The sequence below is a fragment of the Mixophyes fleayi genome, chromosome 2 (assembly GCF_038048845.1).
Source record: "Mixophyes fleayi isolate aMixFle1 chromosome 2, aMixFle1.hap1, whole genome shotgun sequence".
Lineage (NCBI taxonomy): Eukaryota > Metazoa > Chordata > Amphibia > Anura > Limnodynastidae > Mixophyes > Mixophyes fleayi.
In genome coordinates this window covers 70,374,790-70,400,428 of record NC_134403.1, presented here as the reverse complement: position 1 = coordinate 70,400,428, position 25,639 = coordinate 70,374,790, and the positions used below count along the sequence as shown (strand labels likewise).

At 42.8% G+C, this 25,639-nt stretch overlaps 1 protein-coding gene across 3 annotated transcripts in view; it reads left to right on the top strand.

Annotated features, from left to right (window-relative positions):
• ZNF385A (zinc finger protein 385A) overlaps nucleotides 1–25,639 on the top strand; it is a 271,869-nt gene that overhangs the window by 237,794 nt on the left and 8,436 nt on the right. The window lies entirely within an intron of this gene.

Here is a 25,639-nt window from a genome sequence, read left to right as displayed (position 1 = left end):
TAAAAGCACAATATAAATGTCCATCCAGTGGAAGGTGAACAGGGAGACTATATATACATATATCACGGGATAGCACAAAGAGGGCATGGGCAGGGTAAGGCAGTGCAACAAAAGAGCTAGAAGGGGTAGTACATGGATATAGATCTATTCATATATAAAGGCTATGTATGTAAAACAGTGATTGCCCCCTGGATAGAAGAAAGACCCCTGTGAGCTGTAATAATGTAAATAAATGTCTCTGCACACAGCTCATGTGTAGTTAAATTGTACTCTGTGCCTTCAGAAAAGCTGCTGTTGTTGTATTTGAAAAATGACTACTAATTAAGCCTCGTATTTGTGAGGGCATAGAAAAGATGATCTGTTGCTCAGGGACTAAGGTCCAGTATCATCTACTCCTAGCAGGATTTTAGTTAGTTTATCCTCCTAGCAGCAGCGCGGGATCAATCATTTTGACACCTGCTTAGGTCTGTTCTGGTCCCAGCAATCTGGCAGCATCACTTGAGTATTGAAGACATCAGTCTGTTACAGTATTTGTCTTATTGACAGATCCTCATGTACTTGGGTGACAGTTTTAACCTGCTCATACCCTCATTAAATCATTTTCTATCAAAGAGTCAAATACTGGATCTCTTTGTCTCTATGTAGTTTCCTGATGGTGAAACAAGAAGGGGCAATTCCAGTCCAAATGCATTCACAGTTGCTGCAAATAATTTGCACTAAACCTCTAACAACCAGACATTTGCTTTTATTGTCTATCTTGCAAGACAGATAAAACCAAATGAATGTTTAGTGCAAACCTTTAGTTATATTAGTAAATAACTATTAATGTGCACCTGTGTTTAAAGATTAGCGCTAGTGCAAGTTGTATAAAAATGTTAGTGTGAGAGGTGCAATTGGGAGTGACGTGACATGATGCAAGGGTGTCCATAACCTAGTCAGGGCCGATGCAACGTTTCTCAATGCCGTAGGCAAAGCTTCAGCCTACTGCCCCTCCTCCCCCCTAATTCTCACTTCCTAGCCCCTCACACAATTGACATTTGTAAATTAAAAATAGTAACTCTTACCTCCTCCTGGCTGATAGGACTGCGGTCCAGATGTACTAATGTCTGATGCGGGATGCTATACAGACTTCACTACTGCCCAGGATGTCTAGAGGAGGTTTCCAAATGTTAGATTTCAGCACAAAACAAAACAAAAAAAATCACTTACCTGACAAGTACCCCACTGCCCACCAGCCTTTCTCGCACATGCCACCCATACCCATCAGCTCCTGTCACACATGCCAACTCCATTTCACCAGGCCACATTTTCTGTAGCCGTCTCCACACATTTTCTGTAGCCCTCTCTCCACACATTTTCTATTGCTCCATCTCTCTCTCCCCATATTCTGCAGCACTTTCTCTCTCCCCACACTTTCTCCAGCCCCCTCTTTTTCACCACATTTTCTCCAGCACTCTCTCTCCCTCCCATTATTTTTTCAAGCACACTCTTTCTTTATCTCTCTCTCTCTCCCCATTTTCTCTAGCCCCTTCCCTTTCTCCCTATCTTCTGGTGCTCCCCCCTCTCTCCCCATTTTCTGGTGCCCCCCCCCTCTCTCCCCATTTTCTGGTGCTCCCCCCTCTCTCCCTATTTTCTGGTGCTCCCCCCTCTCTCCCCATTTTCTGGTGCCCCGTCTCTCTCCCCATTTTCTCCAGTCCTCACTCCCTCCGTATTCTGTGTTTTACTGAAAGTACCTTACCTTTTCTCATCTTCTCCGCTTCTAACATCTTCTTGCTTCCTTTTTTTTCCTTCTTATCTTCTTTTTTCTGAGCCTCTTGGCTCCTCTACACTGACAGCTGCCTGATGGTGGTGCCGGCCCTGAACCTAGTATACAGACCCCAACCTCCAACATGCCAAGTTCGTTCATCCACACTACAAATCAGCTAGTATATTTCTCCCACCTGACCTTTTCCCTTTGCCAAAATGAAGTTTTGTTAAAGTGTTTAAAACGATGTGGATAAGATCATTACTTTAATGTAAAAGTATTATAAGTTGGACTTAAGTTCCCACTATGAGCTGCGGAGTGCCTCTGGAATAGTTGTGACGGAACTACAGGGCAATGTATCTAAGCTGATTTTTCCTCGCACCCCATAGAGATGTTCAGGAAAATCAGCGATGTTCAGCTACCGTAGTACCCAGTAATGAACGCAGCTGGACATTACCATAAAGTCTGGTGGCACATCGCAGGGAATGGAATTCCCCCCTTAAATGTGAGTTTAACTAGGCAGGTGCTCAGGAGCAATATATTTCAGGTCTATAATAATTTCCAACAACTATAACTAGAATATATTACGCTACTCTCTATTTCCCACTTTCCCACCATTTCATCTGCTTTAGGTAATTAATTTTTTTTTATACACCTTTTATTGTACTCAGACCCGTCAACATTGTCATATTGTGCATACAATATGAAAGACAATATAAACAGTAACACATGCACATATGTATAAAACTGTCATGGTCCACAGGTATCTGTGGAATTCTAGAGCCTGCTAGGTTCAGTGTCACCTACAGGGAGGCGCGGAGTCTAATGGGACAGAAGGTTTTCACCATCGACCCCTGCAAGGGAGTATGGGCTTAGCGGTTTCTGCCCCACAGGTCGCGGCCCTCCAGGTAGGTACTAAGCGAGGCCCAGTGGTGAGTGCAGAAAGGAGGGTCTGTAGGAGACTGGATCAGAGGGTGCGATGAATTGCAGCAAGAAAACACCAGGGTCCAGGTGGTTGCAGCAGGAGACTAAATCGGAAGGTGCGATGATCTGCGACAGGCATACACCAGGGTCCAGGTAGCAGCAGCAAGAGAATGGATCAGAAGGTGGAATGAACTGCAGCATGAATACACAAGGATCCAGGTAGCTGCAGCAAGAGACTGGATCAGAAGGTGTGATGAACTGCAGCAGGAACACACCAGGATCCAGCTAACTGCAGCAGGAGATTGGATCAGAAGGTGGGATGTACTGCGAACAGGTAGCCACTGAGATAGCAGAGCAGTAAGAACTGGTAATATGGCTGAATAACTCTGAGAGTCACAAATAGGAACGCAGCTTGTAGAGGCTGTACAGGTAAGCTAGATAGCAGACCTAACTCAGAGGCTAGAGAAGCACAGAGGCCTGGCATAGTCTGGAGGCATGAGGCACAAAGTACAGGATAAACCATGATAAGCAGGGCTCAAGTTCTTGCCAGGAGCTATTTGGCATAAGGTACTGGATAAACCACAATAAGCTAAGCTTGAGATCTTGCCAAGAGGAATGAGGCACGAGGTACTGGATAAACCACGATAAGCTGAGCTCAAGGTCAGGAGGTACGAGGCACTGGATCCATCCATGGGAGACGGAATAGAGTATGTTCAAACAAGCCAAGGGGTTAATGACTGGAGAGCCATGAAGGTACCAGGAAGTGAGCTGGAGAGTAGTCAATAACGGAGCCAGGGTCTGGGTCAGGAGATAAGCAGCAAAGCCGAGGAACAAGCTGGGGTCAATACCAGGAAGTCTGACACAGGATACTCAGAAGAGTCAGCAACAACAGGTAATACCACAATAAACTGCGAGAGGCAGACTTATAAAGGCAGCGAACAGGTGTGGGTGCTGATTGTGGAATGAGGTAACTCCCGCTAGTGAGGTGGTGTATGTATTGATGAGACAGCAGCTCCTCTGGTGGTAGAGGGGTATTGCAGGCAAGATACACACAAAGGCAAGGTTCAAGCAGAGTTCTAAAGAGACAGGAGCTGCAGGAGGCAAGCAGTATCTCAATGGAAGATGCTGATGTACAGCCGGAGGCAGATTGTGACAAAATCATAGTGCAATATCAGTACGTTTACAGTCATTATCCTCCATCCCAGAATAGGAAGGTAGACATACATTTTTAGACCACATGGAATTTGCAGCGCAACGTCACATCTATCTCAATTCTGACACTAATAATCACTGCCTCATGTTAAAACCATAGAATGAAAGTATTAATCAGGAATAGGTGGATCTGTAACTACCATATGCAGTTCATACCAAGCTGTGTGTCTCAGACAGTCCTGTATTTTGGATTTAAAGGCAACAGGGAGTGCATTAATGTAGCTTTCCTACATATCAAAGAACTTTTCTTCCTGACATTCTTTATCAATCAATGTTTCTACTCAATCCATTCTGAATATAAAAGGTAGCTTTTCTTTCAATAGAGGCATGGGAGGGGCTGTTTGATGTAGCTAAAGATGTAATATAGATTTCCTTCCAGCTGCACTTATGGCCAATAACAAACGCTTGCCTCCTCTGGATATTCTTAGTGTCACCGGAAGGACCCCCAGTATGGCCCATTCTGGAGTGAATGGTACACAGTTTAACAAGGTTTCCTCTCTTTGTGGCTTCAAATCTCTTTATTTGAAATCACAATGGTCTAACTAGGGGGTAGCTCCATAGGTAATGAAACATATCTGCATTAGGTGTCTGGCATCTAATACAGTTACTAGATTGCAGAAGGCCCATCTGGAATCATTTCAAGGGGGTCAAATATGTGTTTTGACGTAAGGTTAGGAAAATACAAAGCCGCTGGGAAATCCCTGTTTGTACTGTAGAGTAATCGAGTGTATCTCTCAACGGACTATAATGGATGGTTATTGCATGGAGTTTAGGAGGTGGGAAAAAGAGCATATTATCTAAAGGGTTGCCCCAATCTGCTTCCCGAAAATTAACATATCTATCCAGTGGTTCTGATAATGTCATTGGTCTTCTTTCCCGTTTATTAACCAGGTGTAAAATAGTGTTAATCCCTGCAGCCATCCAAATGTTGAACGTGTAGCCTGCCTCCCCTCCCTGAAAATCTGGGTTATAAAGTAGGGGTAAATGTAGAGACTTGTAAGCATTCAGACCTTGTTTATGACGTAAAATGTGCCACATTTTCTTGGTAGTCCACAAAATCGGGTTGTCTTTAACCTCATTCTGGAGTTCAAAAGGGCTTTTGGGTCTATGTTAGGGTTAAATTGGTTATCTAAATGGGTGTTTGCATACACACTCTGGTCACATAGCCAATCACGTAAATATCGGAGAATCATTGCTTGATTGTATGAGGCAACATTTGGAAAGCTAATACCTCCATTAGTTTTATATTGTTGTAATTTCCGTAAACTAATTCTAGGTCTACCCCCCTTCTAAATAAATTTACAATATAAAAAGTTTAAGTGCGTCAAATCCCTTTTTGCTAAAAATAGTGGTAAACACTAAATAAGATAAAAGAGTCTGGGAAAAGAGATAATTATCCGAATACCCCTGACTGAATGACGTCCCTTTACAAAACCCAATTTGTGATCTGTTAATAGCATAGGGAGAGGTAATTTATCTTAAAAAGATACTTTAAAGCTAACTTTTTAATTCAGTACAGGGTGATTAGTTAGGAAATAAAGTTGGCATATGGGCGTAGAATGATTGTTTACTAACATTGCTGAAATGTGCAAATTTGCACTAAACTTTTAGCAACCAGTCAGCCATTCACTGTTATTGTCTAATTTGCTGTTCATATAAAAGCTAATGGCTGATTGGCTGCTAGAAGTTTAGTTCAATTTTTCACCTTTTCAGTTCTGCTACTAAATAATCATCAATGTGTCTTGGTTCAAATGAGCAATATGGTCCTATATGGTTTATCCAGAGATAATGCAAAATAATACAACAGTAAAAGAAATGAGTGCAGCTGATATATCTGTTTTTGGAGACTCCTGCAAAACCAAGGGCAATATTTTTTATATCACCCATAATTCCTGCAATCTGGACTGTTGGCGTGAGGCGCATTGATTTGTTTGGGTTTGGCCTAGTACAACAGGAAGGGCGTATCCCTGAGATTAAACAAGGGTTAAATGTGTAATTGATCCTCCAGCTGCAGTAACTTTTCAAATGTTGGATAATTTCCCTGAGAAAAATGTCCACTAAAAAGCTTTACATCCCCTTTCCCAGTCCTGCATCCCTTAGAGGAAAAGAATATGTCCCGCTGTGCCCTCACTTCTACTTAACAGCATGTGTGTCTGATTATGTCTGATTGCTTGTGAGGTTTGTCTCCCTGTACATGAACTTTATATATAGTATCTTGGTGTGCGTTCATGCCAAAGTTCAATTAGGAAACTTATTTATGCTGTTTAGTGATCTGAACACATCCCAACAAAAGCTGTACTGTATTGTGTGTGTGTGTGTATACACTCGTGTATAGGTGTGTCAGGAAGAAAATGTTATTTTTATCAAGGGCATATGGCTGGATTAGGTAATAAAAGTGTAGAATGACTCTGCCAAAAGTAGTCTCTAAAGTAAAATGTACATGTGTGAAAACCTGTGCGCATTCACTTGCGTGCAGCTGAGTCCAGACCCCGTCCAAACAGTTTTATGGCATTGATTGTCTGAATGGTGGTGCAGCCTGCCAAGCGCTGCAGACACGTTCTGTTAGATTTCCTCCGGCAGTCATTGAGTTAAAGAACATAAACATTTCATAGCTCAGGAATAATTTTGTCCATTTTATCCGAATAAACTAATCCAGAAAATCCCTGGATGTAGAACTTGTGTGCATGTGTGCTTCCAGATCCATACTGAGAATGTATTAATCCATATTCCTGTACAATATAATGGTGACTGATTTGGTGCATATACTGTTAATATGCCAATTCATAGCAATAACATGTAGGAAATAGATTGGAAATGTCTGGCCCCCACATCTGCCAGTTTCTTAGCTCATTTAAGACTAGTCTTGTATAATCTTGGCATGTGTCATACTCGGGATAACCCCATGTCTATTCCAAGCATTTCTCCAATTCTATTTCTGCTTAACTGCTGTTCCAGGGACCCAGCTCTTCTTAAGCGAATTACTGTTAAAGGTGTATTTCTAGCTGTGCATAGTTTCATGTTTAGTTACTTCCCTCAATGGCATTAATGCATGTACAATAATACTCTAGTGTGTATGGAATTATTTTGTACAGTGTGCAGCCAGCACCCTATGAATTCTGTACATTGCCAGGTATACATAGTATTTAGTGGAAATAAAGAAAACCAATAGTATTCTGCCTCTGATATATAAACCTAAGTACAAAATAATACCATACACACTAGAGTATTGTACATGTATTAACAAGTAGATAGACACTCAATCAAAACAGGCGCAACAATAGTAAAATCAGAGGCAGCTTGTAGCAAATTAAAATAGGTCACACCAGTACCTACTAACAATAGAACAAACAAACACAAAAATTTGCTGACAGGCGCCAATCAAATGGGGAAAGAAAAGAAATAACTCCTAATATAATCTGAATAATTCAAATCCCTAGATAATTGGATAAAGCCAATCACTGAACAAGGATGTAATCAATACTTAATAGGCAATACATCAGATTGGTGTTAACAAACGGCAATGAATAAAATCAAACAGAACTATGCATATATTGTAGGGATGTGCACCGGCCACTTTTCGCGTTTTGGGTTCTGGGTTCTGATTACCTTCAGGTTTTGGGTTCTAATGGGTTTTGCCAAAACACCCCCCTCAAGGTTTTGGGTTTTGGGTTCTGATTTTTTTTTTAAAAAGCATAAAAACTGCTAAAATCCAGTTTGTTTTTTTTCTTCACTCCTACACTATTATTAACCTCAATAACATTCATTTCCACTAATTTCCAGTCTATTCTGAACACCTCACACCTCACAATATTGTTTTTAGGCCAAAAGGTTGCACCGAGGTAGCTGGATGACTAAGCTAAGCGACACAAGTGGGCGGCACAAACATGTGGCCCATCTAGGAGTGGCACAGCAGTGGCAGACAGGATGGCAGTTTGAAAAACTAGGCCCCAAAGAGCACATAATGTCAAAAAAGGAGTGCAAGACGGAATTGTCCTTGGGAATATGTCACCCACCCATATGTTGGTGAAATAGGACATGCGCACTTTAACAAACCAATCATTTCAGCGACAGGGCCTACAAAACTGTGGCTGAAATGATTGGTTCGTTTGGACCCCCACAGAAAAAAATGAAATTCATCTCTCCCTGTACAAAGTAAACTGGCTCTACTGAGGCAAGATGTCGTCCTCATCCTCATCCTCTGATTCCTCGCCCCCTTCAGTGTGTACTTTCTCATCCTCACACATTATCAATTCGTCCCCGCTGGACTCCACAATCACAGGTCCCTCTGTAGTCTCTGGAGGCCATTGCTGGTCTTCATTGAAGAATTGATAATTCATTTTGATGAACATCATCTTCTCCACATTTTGCGGAAGCAACCTCCTTCGCCGCTCACTGACCAGGTTCCCCGCTGCACTAAAAACTCTTTCGGAGTACACACTGGAGGGGGGACAACTAAGGTAAAATAGAGCCAGTTTGTACAGGGGCTTCCAAACTGCCTTTTTTTCCTGCCAGTACAAGTAAGGACTGTCTGACATGTCTACTTGGATGCTGTCACCAAAGTAATCCTCCACCATTTTTTCAATGGTCACAGCATACAATGCAGCGACAGTAGACATGTCAGCAATTGTTGGCAGGTCCTTCAGTCCGGACCAGATGTTCAAATTCGCTCCTGCCTGCTCTGCATCCCCGCCAGCGGGTCGTTTAAAAAACTCAGCTGTTTCCTCGCAGCCACAGGTGTGGAAAAAAATGAACGAGGAGCTGTTGCCATGTCACCGTCCTCTTCAGATGACAATCTCCTGATCAGCAGGTCTTTGCACCGCTGTAGACTTGTGTCCGCCGGAAACAGAGACACAACATACGCTTTAAACCGAGGATCGAGCACGGTGGCCAGAATGCATTCCTCTGACTTTAAAATAGTGACCACCCTCGGATCCTGGCAAAGCGTACGAAGGGCTTCATCCACAAGAGCTACATGCTTTGTGGAATCGCAATGCTTTACCAGCTCCTCCCTAACTTTCTCCAGCTGCTTCTGCAACAGCCTGATCAGGGGAATCACCTGACTCAAGGTGGCAGTGTTGGAACTGACTTCTCGTGTGGCAAGTTCAAACGGCTGGAGAACCTTGCACAACACGGAAATCAGTCTCCACTGCGCTTGACTCAGGCGCATCCCCACTCCTTTGCCTATGTCGTAGGTGGCTGTGTAGGCTTGAATGGCCTTTTGCTGCTCCTCCATCCTCTGCAGCATATAGAGGGTGGAGTTCCAGCGCGTCACAACCTCTTGTTTGAGGTGATGGCAGGGCAGGTTCAGGCGTTTTTGATGGTGCTCCAGTCTTCGGTAGGCAGTGGCAGAATGGCGAAAGTGTCCCGCAATTGTGCGGGCCACCGCAAGCATATCCTGCACACCCTGTCACTTTTAAGATAATGCTGCACCACCAAATTTATTGTGTGGGGAAAACATGGCACATGCTGGAAATTGCCCATATGTAATGCCCGCACAATATTACTGGCGTTGTCCGACACCACAAATCCCCAGGAGAGTCTAAGTGGGGTAAGCCACTGCGAGATGATTTCCCTCAGTTTCTCTAAGAGGTTGTCGGCGTTGTGCCTCTTACTAAAACCGGTGATACACAACGTTCCCTGCCTTGGAATGAGCAGGCGTTTCGGAGATGCTGCTACTGATGCTGCTGCTGCTGTTGCTGCGGAAGGCGATGCATCTACCCAGTGGGCTGTCACAGTCATATAGTCCTTAGTTTGCCCTGAACCACTTGTCCACATGTCCGTGGTTAAGTGGACAGTGGGTACAACCGAATTTTTCAGAGCACTGAGGACACTTTTTCGTACTTCTCTGTACATCCCGGGTATCGCCTGCCTAGTGAAGTGGAATCTAGACAGGATTTGGTACTGGGGACACAATACCTCCATCAACCGTCTAAATCCCACTCCACTGATGGCGGACACCGGACGCACGTCTAACACCAACATAGCTGTTAAGGACACAGTTATCCGCTTTTCCATAGGATGACTGCTTTTGTACTTTGTGCTCATGGCAAACAACTGTTGTACGGTCAATTGCTTAGTGAAAGATGTAGCGGTCTTCCGATTTCCCCTCTGGGATAATGACCGACTCCCAGCAGCATCAGCAGCAGCGGCAGTAGTAGGCGTACCGCTGCAGGATCCTCCGGAAGAATCCCGGATTGAAGAGGACTCATGCCGGTGACATGGCCTGCAGGACTATATCCGATCCAGATCGAGGAGGAAATTGACGAGGAGGGTGTTGCTGGTGTGGAACCAACGGCACCAAGGGATTTAGGTGTCCCTGGACTGCTGACGGTCCTAGCCACAGTTCCTGAACTAAACACAGAATTATAAAGGTCATTCAGGTGACGTATAAGGGAGGATGTCCCTGGCTGGCCAAGATCCTTACCCCTGCTTATTGCAGCTTTACATAAGCTACATATGGCAATACATTTGTTGTCCGGATTGGGATAGAAATAATTCCAGACCGAAGAGGTGGATTTATTGGTCTTCTGCCCAGGCATGACGATGTGCTTTTTCATCCCATGGACAACAACTGTTTTACCCCCTGGTGCCTCATTTAAGAAAACCACATCAGCATCCTCCTCGTCAACTTCCTCCTCAGCGCCAGCTACATCAATATCCTCCTCCTGGTGTAAAACATTGACACCTTCATTATCAAAATCTGGAACTGCACTGTGGGTGATCCTTCCAGCATATGCAGAGGGCGTGCTGCAAATGGTGGAAGGAGCCACCTCTTCCTGTACAGTGCTGGGAAGGTCAGGCATCGCAACCACCAACACCCTTGGACTCGCCTTGGGGATTTGTGATGCCATGTCTTTAGAAGGCAGAATTGTTTGCTGTGTTTTTGATGACAGCTTAACTCTCTTAAATTTTCTAGAGGGGGGGAGGAGGGCTTAGATCCTTGGGTGAAGCTGAACCACTAGTCATGAACACGGGCCAGGGCCTGAGCCGTTCCTTGCCACTCTGTGTCGTAAATGGCATATTGGCAAGTTTACGTTTCTCCTCAGATGATTTTAATTTTTTTTTTTGGATCATTTTAGTGAACTTTGGCTTTTTGGATTTTACATACCCTCTACTATGACATTGGACATCGGTTCTCCAATATATGCAGCACAAGAGAGTGTACCCCTAAACCACACACAATCGACAAAGCCTTTAAAAATTATATGCGGCACAGGAGAGTACCACTGGACTGGAGTTATACGGCTGTACCACTGGACTTATACGGCAGGATCAGTGGACTTATACAGCAGTACCACTGGACTTATACGGCAGGATAAGCGGACTTATACGGCAGGATCAGTGGACTTATACAGCAGTACCACTGGACTTATACGGCAGGATCAGTGGACATATACGGCAGTACCACTGGACTTATACGGCAGTACCACTGGACTGGACTTAAGCAGCACAGGACAGCACCACTGGATTTAAATCGCTGTACCACTGGACTGGACACAGGACAGCACCACTGGACTGGACTTATATGGCAGTGCCACTGGACTGGACTTAAGCAGCACAGGACAGTACCACTGGATTTAAATGGTTGTACCACTGGACTGGACACAGGACAGCACCACTGGCCTGGACTTATATGGCAGTGCCACTGGCCTGGACTTAAGCATCACAGGACAGCACCACTGGATTTAAATGGCTGTACCACTGGACTGGACACAAGACAGTACCACTGGACTGGACTTATATGGCAGTACCACTGGACTGGACTTAAGCAGCACAGGACAGCACCACTGGATTTAAATGGCTGTACCACTGGACTGGACACAGGACAGCACCACTGGACTGGACTTATATGGCAGTGCCACTGGACTGGACTTAAGCAGCACAGGACAACACAGGACAGCACCACTGGAATTATGGCAGCAGCACCACTGGACTGAGCAGGACAGAGCACAGGACAGTACCACTGGACAGAGCACAGGACACAGCACCACTGGACTGAGCAGGACAGAGCACAGGACAGCACCACTGGACTGAGCAGGACAGAGGACACCACAAAAACACCCTCCCTCTTCCCTCTCCAATGCCCGAGTGAAGATGGTTGCGGGAAGCGGGGAATAATCTGAATCCGGATCTCGCGAGATCCAACGTCGGGATGATGACGTTTTGCCTCGTTCTGAGTTTTACGTCGGGCGGGAATCCCCAAACAGTGCTCGGATCCGGGCTCGGATCAGCACTGTTCGGGGGTGTTCGGATTTCAAAAATCCGAACCCGCTCACCCCTAATATATTGTACATGTATTGATAGCACAGAGGAAAGTATCTAAACGTGAAACAGTACACAGCTAGAAATACACTTTTAGCACAATACAGTCAAATTCTCCCTCATATGAATGGAGCAGAGCTAACTGGAATGTCCTCCACTTGATACCAATGACTGTCAAAAGTATAGAACCATGGAATGGTGGGATCCTAATAAGATAGTGGCTGGTTTTTCCCTTGGATTTTGTTATCCTACTTATGATTCCCATTTGGAAGCATTATTTGCAAGTTGCACAGGCAAAGGTTAACAAAGAGGTGTTGTTGGGAAGGATGGCCAGGCCCTTTCCTTACCCACCTTTGAACAGGGTGAGGGTTGTTACTTTCGCTGTGGTGCCTACAATGTTAAAGAATGCCTTTCTTCTTATAGGCCACCTTTCTTACCTAAAGGAATGTTCTGTGAATGGCTGTATTAATTATGGCTCATATAATATTCAGTATTTATCTTTTTCATGCTGTCTCATTTTGGGTAATGAAAACACGCTTGGTGTGTTTATGAAGGCAAAGTTGCTTGATTTTTTTGCCCAGAAAAAATGCAACTTTGAAGGATTTATGATCCCTCTTTGGCTATTTGACCTTTGCAGATAGGATGCTGTCTTATCAACTGTTGTGTAGTAGGTTGGCTTAGGTGACTTTGGGAGTGAAGAGGAAGCATCATTTGATCCAGATGTGTAGGGAAATCAATGTTGTGGTTTGGATAGATTTCCTTGGGAATTTCAGTAGTGGTTACCCATTGCTTGTGAGAAGTGAGAACTGAAGCTCTCATGGTCCGTGGCATGCAGAGAGAGGGCGAGAGCCATGGGTGGGCATAGTCATGTTGTCCAACTTCATTTTTTTCAAACAAAAAGAAAAAAATAACAATAAGTAATTAGCTAATAATAACAAAGTTTGAGGTACTGTAGTGTAAATGCTCCAGAGCAACGTTGTAGTTACAGAACAGAGAGTGAAGTCTTTTCTTTGGTAGGACATACCTAAATCAACAAATTTGAATAAACTATAAACAATTGAAGAGCAAAATGTCCACAATTGGGAGAGATATGAAGCAAAGCTAAAATTATCTGTTAGGTATTTTTCCAATTATAGGAACTAAATGCATTTAATGCAACAGGAGATTAGTAAAGTTGTAGAGTTAATGAGTTGTACAAATTCTGTGCATGGCTGGATACCCCAGGAGCCAATCAGTCACGTTCTTCCCGGGAAAGCAGTACGTATCTAGGCTGGGTCCAACGAGACCTGATTATGTTATTTTTATTACACTTGAGGAAGCAGGAGTTTGTTGAAAAGGTGCCTTTAAATTCAATAATAGCTATCAAGGAACGTCCATTAATAAAACTTTAACTTTTATTCATTTTTTTATAAATCGTAAAAAGGTTGACCTGCGAAATATTAAAATTATGTTGTGCAAGTGAAGAACAAAATCATGTTAATTAAAATAGCTGGGTGCACTGAATGCCTTGTCTCAGTTTTACATTGCAGTGTTCAGGGGAGGCCACCACAGTCTAGAGACAGACTTGCAGAGCTGTAATATTTTCTGATGCCAGAATAGGTAGTATTTTGCATGAGTCAGTGGCAGATTATACTTGGAGGGTTTATCATACAGCATAGTTGTGGGGGTTGTGCAATTAAGTGCTTTTCCCTTTTGGAGGTTGGTAGATTATTTACTGGGGTTTGTGGAATTCTTGCAGGGTCAAGGGATGTGATTATTTTGGAAAGAGTTGGTAACTGGGCATTTTTGATGAAATGCCAATTCTGTTCTTTCTTGATGGAATGGCTAATGCATATGTGGTTGGATATTAAGGTCTTTACGTTCCACTTTTTTTTTATTGGGACTGTTTTGAAGTTTCATGGATGGTATGGGTCAGGATGTGATTATGACCATTGATTGGTACACTTTCCAGTCTTTCTAGGAGCTATATTGGGCTGTGAGCAGTGGGCTTTTGGAAGTGTTTGTTGTGGGAGATAGTTGGGTGTGTGAGTGGTCGGGGCAGCTACGGGCACCGCCGCTACTCTTTGGGCTCCCCTGCTGGAGTCCCGGTCGTGACCTTGACCTTTTGCCTGTACCTGACATCCTCTGGTGCTCTGTCCAGTCCGCTGATCTCTGGCCTGCCGCTACTCCGTGTGCTACCTCCTGTACCTGTGCGCTGCCGTGTTAGCATAGACTCATACTACTCTGAGCATAAGACCTGGGGGCATCCGAGTTCGTGTGAGCATAACCAGTCTCTACGGGAAAGGCGGCTGCTAAAGGTGAAGACCTCTTCTACCTGTTCTATGAGTTTATGCTGCACTGGTGGCCATAACAGGGTGGACTGGACTATTCACCGTCTTGTTGGTTTTTTCTTTAGAGAAGCTGGTCAGGACTCATATATACATTTGACATTAGACAGGGATTGGGTAAGGCCTATATGAGGTTATCCTTGGCCGCCAGAGACTTCTGTCGGGGCAAACGTTGGCTATGTGGTCATTATTGGGTGACAAGCTGCTGCAGCCTTGGTATGATTGGGTAAACCTGGTGTCTTCCTACTTCGTTAGGGGATATTAACTTTATGTCTGTAAAGTTCATTGATTTTATTAAGGCATTAAGGTTGCTTTTTCTATAGCTTATATTTGTTCTGGGATGCCTTTCCAGTGTGGTTGGTGGTATTGTCAAGGTTTACTTGACATGGTGCTAGGTGAACGGTCTTCGCGTAGGCTGAATAAGCACATGGCCTATCTCATGCAAGATCATGGGGGTTTTCCTTGTGGCATGTTGAGCTTAATGTGGTAAAGGCTGACCTTGGTTTCTCTGACATTGGTCTTGATATTTTAAAGCTGGCTTTACAGTTCACACTAAAATAGGCTCTGGTGGGGCGCTATATTTATTTAAGTATAATGGCCGGTAACCTTGGCATTCTTAAAGGACTGTCAGTTTTCGTGAGGCTGACTTTTGGTTTCAGGTATGGTGTATTCCCATATGGGCATGATTAATGTGGTAAAAGTATGGCCCGCTATTGGTGATGGCGTTGATGTCCTTACAGGCCATTCATTTTTTTTTTCAAACTGCTGGTTCCCCATGACTTCACAAGTCTATAACTTAATACCTATAAACAGTGGATTATATTGGTTGAATAGAAGCAGTTTAAAATGTATGGGGAAAAATCAGTTGAGATGCATACTGTATAGAAAATTTACAGATCTGTTTCTATAAAGTATGTGAGGTGACAACTGAGATAAGACCTCAAAAAAAAACCTTAGCGTGACAGAAGAATGTTTCCTTAGTATAAAATAAAAGAATGTCTTAATTTTTAAGGTTTAGGGTGTATTTCTGTTTGTCTTGAGGGTAAAACTTATTAGGTCAGCTGTGTGTGAGCTGAAAGGGAGGTAAGCCCTGTCTCTGCACATATGGTTGATGTGATAAGCCAAGAGATTTATACACTGTCTGTTCTGGCTTTGAGTCCTCTAATTTCTTGTTTATTTGTTGGTGTTCTGCATTCTTACATTTTTCTCTCCCCCAGCCCAGTCGTGCTGAGAGACTCACTCTGCTATTCATCATATCCAATGACATGTAGATAATGAACTATGGAAACTTTCACCCAACCAGCACCCAGTTTAATGTCCTCTAATGTCTCTTAAGCACATAGTACTAACATTACAAATGAACCTTTCTACTGGTAAGAGTGCACCACTGGAAAGCACTCTCAATTGCAACCATAGTTCTTATTCCAGTGCAGGACATTACCTCCTGTTCTTTGTCAGCGGAATTCTCGCATTCATTACTCACAACTGTGGCATTGCTTTTCTGCTTGGCACAATATCTACATTCGTTCTCCATTAAAACAAACTATTCCTTCTCCTCAACTGTCCCAATAGGTTTTTAAGAATATCACTTTAATTCAAATTACTCAGTGGCTTGGTGTTTTCGAGATGACAACCACACACGTATGTTGGTGTTCATATGTAATGTATGCGTGTGTCTATATGTTTATTTGTCTGGCTCCACACTGTGTACAGCGTGCCTCACAGTAGTAGAAATAAAAAGACACATATTTGGAACAAAAATAATGGTGAGTGTCCGGTCCAAAGATCACACTGTCTACATGGGAGATTTGAGACTTACAGCTACAAAGCAAGGCAACAAGTTCCAGAGACTTTGGAATATGGGACAGATAAGCACATGGCAAGGTTACAGCAGTGCTACTGATTTGAGAGAATTTCAGCTTACTGCACATTTTGAAGATTGTACAGATTTTGACATAAGTGTTGAGCGATGGAGTTCCATAGGTTAGGAACAGATTTCTGAGGAAGGGAAGTGAAGCAGATGTGATGCTTAGAGGGCGAATGCTGTCTTTGTAAGTTATGTGAGGATGTGAAGTTTTGTGGGAGCCATTAGATTGTAAGAAGGATTAGATCAGGGGAGAAAAAGGCCGTCTTAGCTGCATATTTCAGGATAAACTGTGAAGGGCAGGGGCAAAGGCAGGATTTGTAGAGGGGGGTTTCCACACCATGCCGCCAGTGGGCGTGACCAGCATGCAAGGGGGCGTGGCTATAATTTTAGACAGTGCTTGGCTGCTCTCCAACTCTTCCTATCCCCATAATATACATATGCAATGCTGCATGCACTACTGCTAGGTGCACGCAGCTCTCCCTTTTCAAGCAGAGCTGTGTGAAGTGGGAGCAGGGTCCAGCCACCTCAATTATACAGTGCCCCAGGCTTGGAGGGGGGTTTCCAGGCACTAAGTAACCCCCCCCCCCCCTCGGTTTACCTATTGAGGGGAGAACGGTAGCACAGGTAAGCCAATTAACACTAGAGGCAGTAGACTAAGCAAGATGAAATTGGAGTATGCACAAGAGTTTTAGTAGTGGCTTTGGAGAAAAAAATGTTGACTTTGGAAATATTCCAAAGGGATAATTTAGTAGGTTTTCGCAACAGTTTATGTAAAATGAAGAGAGAAAGGGGAAAGACAAATAACCCTTTGGCAATATGCAGAATCCACTGGAACAATGTCAGACCCAGTAACTGTAATGTTAACATTAGGTATTAGACATTGATGTCAGTAGTGTATACTAAAATTAACCCTCTGGTGGAAACTGTAATCTTAAAATGCGTTATTAGGCATTGATTTTAGTAGTGTATACTAAAATTTACCTACTGGTGGAAAAAATTCTAAGGAAATTAGATCAAAGATTTTGAGGGGTTTCATATAGGTTGCAGAACTCTGAGGTGACCTCCCAGATCCCATACTACAGATTAATACACAAATGTTCCAAGTGAATACCTATGTGAACTGTATAGATGTAGCATTTATCACACTATGTTTTTAATGCCGCCATCCTATAGCTCATGCAGAACAATTTCCCAAGGTGTAAACACCAAACCTTTGGCTTGTTGTTAAATTACTGTAAGCGAGCTGTGGTTATTGATTTGTAGGTCATTCAAAGTGTAATTAAAAAAAATTAATAATTAAAAGTGTGCACACTGCCATCCCCGAATCCATCCTTGGCTAATTTTCACCAACACAGAGACCTCTGCTGTGCAAAATATATTGCGCATTTATGTGGGGTGGCGGGGGGTGCAAAAAAGCAACCCCTCCCATAGGTGGAAAAGTATGGGTCTTCTCCAGACTGCTTGGGGCAAATAACAACTAGATTTGCGATTTCTGCAGTGGCAACTGTGCCACCCAAGTGGTTCCAATAAAACTGACAAAAATATCCCTGTTATATAGTGGAAACCAGCCCTAGCTCTCTAGCACTGTGGTTGGTTGAGCGTTTATGTGGTCTGAGTGGAGGTTACCGTCACTCACATACAGTCTCTGCTATTCAGGCGCATATTTGTTTTTTTATGCAAGTGATTGACAGTTACCTCCACTCAGACCACAGATGCAGATTAATTAGGAGATTCATTAATTTAAGCCAAGCCCAAAATATAGTACTTTGTTTCACATAGCACAGTATGCATGCACTGCATGCTTTTCATTCATCTGACATGTGTAGCATGTTAAAGTGACATCTTTTGGCAGAAAAGTTGATTGCAGGTGATAACAATACCCAGTGTTAAAAGAGCATTTGACAAATGCTATATATTTTTATTCAGTAATAAAAACTTACATAATCAATTTAGATGTTTTACACATAGAGGGCCTGATTCATTAAAAAAAGGCAAAAAAATAAATAAGTTTCTCCTGGACAAAACCATGTTACAATGCAAGGGGTGCATATTAGTTTATTATTTTGCACAGATAAATACTGTCTGTTTTTTCATGTAGCACACAAATACTTAATATCTTTATTTTTACACACACTGAAATTTAGGGTTGATCTAGGACATGCCCTACCCAAACTATAAATCTGTTCCCACACTTTAAATTTACCTCCCCCTCCAATGCAACATGGTTTTGCCAAGGCGCAAAGTTACTTATTTTTTTTATTTTTATTTCCTTTCCTTAATGAATCAGGCCCATAGTATTTACAGGTGTTTATACATTTAGAATACAGAAGCTACTCTTGTAAATATCTGTATAAATTGGGAGTTATGATGTTATGGCATAAGTGTTCATTAGTAAAACATGCGTATTGTAAAAAAAAAACCCCACTGTTAATTATTGCAGATAATACAAGTAACCCATACTTGCCAACTCTCGGAAACAAGTTTCCGGGAGAGGAGGCGTGACTGGAGGGCGGGAGGGGGCGGGACGAGGCCAAACGTGTCATTTTGGTCCCGCCCACCGCGAAAACGTCGTTTACGTCGCGGGGGGCGGGGCCAAAATGACGCAATTGGCCTCGTCCCGCCCCCAAAATGGCGTCAATCACTGAGAATCGCGTCATTTGACGCGATTCTCGGTGAAATCCAGGATGCGGGAGAAATGCCAACGAGCCCGGGAGACTGAACCGTATTTCGGGAGTCTCCAGGACATTCCGGGAGAGTTGGCAAGTATGAAGTAACCTTGCATATCTGTGTCCTGTGAATAAGCACGCAACTTGCATCCTCATATGTTTGTGAAACTTCTAAGTGATTTATAAAATCATTATCATTTACAGTAAGAAGGTACATTATCCCATGTATAAAGATTTCTGGTGTATTATATTTGGGTTCATGTATCCTGTAATGGACATTAAATATACATATATTTTATACATATGTATGTTATATATATTGGTATAACATTGTCTAATCTGGATTCCAGTGAAAAAAGTCCCACTTCCAAAATTTGCTAAGAGTGATTGATGTCTGACTGATGCTGGTGGACTACAATTGTACATCCTTCCTCATATTAGTCTACCCCAAGGATTTTTCTCTATTGACTTGATTTTGCAAAATGGAAAAGTTAATTCATCCATTCCTTTTATTTATATTTTTTGGGTGTGTGATTTGCTCTCTAATGAGCAAATGGAAACACAGAGCACATTTTAACTGTAGCTACTGATGGGTTCATTGATCCCCACTGCTACTTCTGTTCCAAGTCTCTCAGCGGCGGAAAAAAAAGTTTATAGCTTGCCTAACTCTGCTTAGTACAGTGTGATAGCTATTCCATATTCACAATGACCTTTACTCATACTTGCCAACTCTCCCTGAATGTCAGGGAGACTCCCTGAAATAGGGGTGATCTCCCTCACTCCTTGAAGAGTCAGGCATTCTCCCTGATGCTGAACCAGTACAAGACGTGGTTGGCTTCTCCATCTGTGGCATGATGACAGTTCAGAAATTATGTCCCATGTCCATGTATTGATGCTATGGAGGTGGCCATTTTCATGGAGACCAAGATTTAATCAAAGACTGACAGGTAAGGCAACATGACTTCAGTAATAGAGACAGAAATGTAAAAGACACTTCAGTCTCTAGAAATACATTAGCTGCTTTTGTTTAACGCATAGTTGCCTACTCTCCCGGAATGTCCGTGAGACGTCCGCATTTCTGGGAGACCTCCCGGGCAACCTCCCGATTCTCACCCTCACAATAGATAAGTGGCAGGGGTGGGGCTTAATTGAATATTGTGTCATCTTAGCCCCGCCTCCTGCTGTAATTGGTCAAAATTGTGCCAATCGTTTAGGGGCGGGGCCAGCATGATGCAATTAGTCAAGCCCCGCCCCCACTTGCCCACCTCCACCGGGATCTCCCTGAAGGCAACGAGGAAAAGTTGGCAAGTATGTCTTTACTCCAATTAGATTTCTTTTACTTATAAGCAAAACATACATTGACTTTGAGTGTGCGCTAAGTAGAAACGTATGACTTGCCTTTCAAAGGTTGCAGGTTATGAATTAAACTCTCTTGATAACTGAGATTGGTTCTGTACAGATGAAGCATTGATACAGTGTATTTTGCAGAGCCCCCGATATTTGGAAACTGAGAATAATCTGAAAGCTATATTGCTTTCTTCCTATTATTGTCTAACATCTGCAGTTTTTATAGAGATGTCCGTTCCTGTGTAAATTCTGTTTGTGCGTCACTGTTTATTCATATTGTTATATTGGTTGTGGGGCTTCTTAGTTTACTGGGGACATTTATTTATAGTGAACAGTGACTGTTCCATGACATTAGACGGTGAATGAGCCATTAGTCCTAGACTCTCTTTTGTCGTCATTTAACCCTGGGTGAGTGCCCTATATAAATGTCTTGGTGGAGAAGATGAGATCAGCTAGAGGCACCTCACAGTGTTTGGTTTGGATGCAGCACAGTTCTGGGAGTCCTATTCTGATCACAGCGCGTCCTCCTTATGTCTCACATCCACCATTGTAAGATGCGCATTGAAGTCTCGCTGTGTGATATGAATTCAATCCATGGCTTTGTCTCTTTACACATACTGGGAACCTATAGATCAAATAAATCCTCCTGCTTGAAACCTAGAGGAAAAATAGCAGCAGATATATCAGGCAATAACAGTATTTTGAAAGCAGTGTTTCTTTTTTTGCAGTTGAGATGCTATTTTTACCAGAGTTCTGTAACCTGGAACGTTTCTTGGACCGTCCCTGCTTTCAGTGCTGGGATAAATCCCTGCTGTCATTTCATTATTTTTCTAGCTCAAAGTTTAATATGTTGGCTCATCACATGTAAAAGATGTTGATAGTGTTTCTTGGTTTTATTTTATCTCACATGTTTCTACTTGCTATACTCAGACAGGGCCATGTCTATTAAGTTGTATTAAGCCTCATTAGAAGTACATTAAAGAAAGCTTTTACAGCTGCTGTTGAAGTATTTTAGTTACCCAGTAAGTGGAAGAGTTACAAAATAGACATCATTGCATAAGAAGAGGTTACAGGGATTATTTTTCTGAACTTGTGCCAATAACTTTATCCTGAGAAACCAGGAGTGATTTTGATGTCCACAAGTTGGGAGGATTTCATTATTTATTCTCTGATTTTTGTAGGATAATGCTGCTTATTACACACTGGCTAGGAGCATGTGAATAACCTCTGTTTATACTCTACAGATATTATTATTATTATTATTATTATTATCATTTATTTGTTAGGCGCCACAAGATTTCCGCAGCGCCGCACATAGTACAAACAGTAGACTATACAGGGTGAAACAGTACAGAACAGTAAACAAAAAATACCAATACTTCAGAAACTCCAGGCAGGCTGATGCAATAAGCATGGAGCAGAAGAACAGGTAAGGAGACAGGAGGGAAGAGGGCCCTGCTCATGTGAGCTTACATCCTAAAGGAGGGTAGACAGAACAGGCACAAAGGGAGCCAGAAGAGAGAAGGGAGAGCGAGTGGAGGTGGTGAGGTGGTCAAGTAGATGGTTGGTAAGCTTTACGGAAGAGGTGAGTTTTCAGTGCACGTTTGAAGGAACACAAAGTAGGAGAGAGACGGATGGAACGAGGGAGGTCATTCCAGTGAAGGGGGGCTGCATGGGAAAAGTCTTGGATTCTTGAGTGGGAAGAGGTGATCAGAGTGGAGGAGAGGCGGCGGTCATTAACTGAGCGCAGATAGCGAGCAGGAGTGTGAATGGAGAGGAGGTTAGAGATGTAGGGGGCAAATACAGATATTTTTCTTTTAATGAATGGTATGTCAAGTTTGTCACCAATGTTTTGGATCTCAACCATACTTTCCAACTCTCCCGGAATGTTCGGGAGACTCACGCATTTCGCAAGAGTCTCACGGGCTCCCAGGAGAGTGTGACAATCTCCCGCATCTGGCAGAATTCTGCCCACTTCACTAGGAAGTGGGCAGAATTCTGCCAGATGCGGTCCAAAACGCGATTCACCGGAAATCGCGGCATTTAGCCCCGCCCCTGCTGTCAAATGACACATTTGCGTCATTACCTCAAGTCCAAAATGACGCGACTTTTGGAGCCCCGCCCCCATCACACCCACCGCTCCCGGAAGCCAACTTCAGCAAGTTGGCCAGTATGGTCTCAACTCATAAATTAACAACACTTGCAAATAGTACATTAATCAAACCACCAATATTTCCTTTTTGAAAAATTAAATTCTATTTTATGTTGCTATTTTGATGGATTTAGTGTAGAAATGTAGATAATAGTAAAAATGCCTCTCTTAAATGAGATGGTGGGAAAAGTTCTTAAGCTAAGTCTGAATAATTGTAACAGTGATTCAAATGTTCTCATTTAATTCCAAAAGGCTCTGCTTCGCTTAGAAAATCACTTTTGGCTATAAATATACAATGCAACCGCAGTCAAACTGTAATATTAAGGGGGAATTCAATAATAAAGAACAACGAGCTCAATTACCGTTACTACGGTAATTTTAACGCAGATTTTTGCTTGCGGCTCACAGAGCCAAAGTAACGGTAATAATGTGCATCTATTACCGTAGAACAACGCAGGGAATTGAATTCCTCCCTAGGACAGAAAACTTTGGCAAATCATTTTTCACGTGTATATAAAGGGCAGTTTTGCTCAAATTTCTATCATGTATAGATTTTTTTTTGATTATCAGTGTTCTCACGTTAGCGCAATGTGCACACGGCCGCCATCAGGGGGGGTACGGGGGGTACTGTTGTACCGGGCCCGGGCTCACCAGGGGGCCCGGTACAACAGCGCAGCACATACTTACCTGGGGCCCCGCTGGTCTCCGCTACTCTGTCTTCAGCCTGGCTGTCACCGTGACAGCCAGGCACCAGGATGCGATCGCAGGGGTGGAGGATTCATTTCCCCTGCGATCGCATCCTGGTGCCTGGCTTTCACGGTGACAGCCAGGCTGAAGACAGAGTAGCGGAGACCAGCGGCGGGCCCCCAGGTAAGTATATGTTGCTGTTGCTCATGGGGAGGGGGGCGCTCATCGGAGAGAGGGGGGGGGCGCTCATCGGGGGGGGAGGGGGCCCGGTGGTCACGGGGGGCCCGTAATGGGCATGATTATTTGTGAAGGCGGCCCTGAATGTGCACAAATGTGATGTAACCCATAGCAACCTACCAGGTATTAGCTATCATGTTCTAAACTGCGCTTGAAAAATGACCACCCTGATCTGATTGGTGGGTTAGAGTACATTGTCCCTCTGTGTTATTGCATGCTATCATCTCTCTCTGTGTTAATTGGTGTAAACACAAGTACAATCCCCACAACTTGCCATTCACTTTATTTCATTCATTCGTATGTTAATTCTGCCGCATATATACACTTTCTGTCTTTGGATTGTGCCCAACCAAGGCCTTACTGTTAATGTTATAAAACAGAAACACACCCTGTATTGCATCCAAGAGACCTTGCAAACAGAATCATTTAGTCACATAGCAACAATGATAAACATTATTTTTCTGTCTCACGAACACCCGTTATGCATAAAATAAATCTCCTCACACCGCCCCAATGTTTCTTTCAATTACAAAATTCTGTACTGAAATGACTGCTTTTAGGAGCGCTGCTCTGATCTTCCAGTGAATAGCTTTCATTTATGCTATATTTTCCAAGAAAAAAACTTACAATAACTGGCTGGCTGCAAAGCCTAAAATAAAAGTTTCTCCAATCTTAATAGTAACATTTCTAAGTGTGTATGTAAAGTTTTCCACAGCGGTTAAAGCGTTTGGACGTTGTATTTACATTTGCAGTGTAAGTCGGTGCTCATTTTTACACATGGATATCAGCCATCTCACAAGGTAGATCATTGCATTGTCCGTCAATGCACTTGCAGACAAGAAATATGGCGTGCATATGTAAAAAGCACTCCCAACTTTGTCAGCAATTTCTTACCCTATTAGTTCTAATAAGCTCATTACACTTTTAAAGTGATCTGCATTTTAGTTAATGTAACTCTTTTTACCTCAAACAGTAATGCTGTATGAAAAACTTTGCTATACAGGTTGGTGCTCTGATTTATACGTAGTCCATTGAAATTGGAGCTATTTGTTTTCACTGGGTAGATCCGTGTTGGGATGGGGATCTTATGAGTAGTAGAATTTCTGCCATGTTTGAATAGTTGTCACCTGTCCCTTATTTCTGAGGACAGTCCCAGCCTTCTGAGATTTGTCCCTGAAAAACTTTATTTTTAAAAACAAGGGGCCTGAGTCCTTTAGGAGAGCATGCCCAAAAAAGGAGTACATTGGACCAATGACAAACCATGTTACAATGCAAGGGGTGCAAATAAGCTTATTATTTTGCATGTAAGGAAATACTGGCTGCTTTATCATGTAGCACACAGATACTTGATAGCTTTATTTTTACATTGAAATTTAAAGTTGATCGAGGATATACCCTACCCCAACTACAAATCTGTCACCACATTTTAAATTTACCTCCTCCTCCAATGCAACATGGTTTTGCTCAGGTACAAAGTTACTCCTTTTTATTTGTTTTGCTCTCCTTAATGGCTCAAGACCAATGTCTTTGCTTCTTATAAATGGCTTACTGCACTGAACATTTCTTCTCATTCTATGTGCCAATTGTTATGTTCATCTTATCACTTACCAATAAGCATTGTCCAATGTGATTATTGTGGTTCCAATGCACAAAGATATTTAATTGCAAAATATATCAGGATTAACAGCAAGCCATCATAACGCATAAGAGATATTTATAATAAAGCAGGAAAGTATAAAAACCCGAATACATTACGCCTGTGCTTCCCCTGGGCCCAGGTTCAGATACAGTCATGTTGTCTGTTGTCAGGAAGAGACAACAATGGTCCAGAGAAGCTTGCTTATATACAGTTTCAGTTTACAAAAAAAACACTGATGATATCACTATGTACACAGATAACACTAAGAGAGGTCTTCATTGATCCAGGGTTAACGATGTTCCAGTTATCTGCTGGTCATAGGTCAGTTAATTTGATCTTCTAACAAAGGAGGGGCTGCTCACTCCAACTGATTTCTACGTGTCTTCCCTCCGAACAACCAGTTCAAACTGACCCACAAAGTACTTTTGAGTACTAATCTCACATTACTCATAACTTGCAACCACTCGATGCATTCGCTACTCTGTTGAAACCGGGTTAATGCTGGTGAAGTAAGCTTTAATATGAGACCAAACTCTGCCTTTTAGGGGACCTTTACTATAGTTTTATCTATGTAT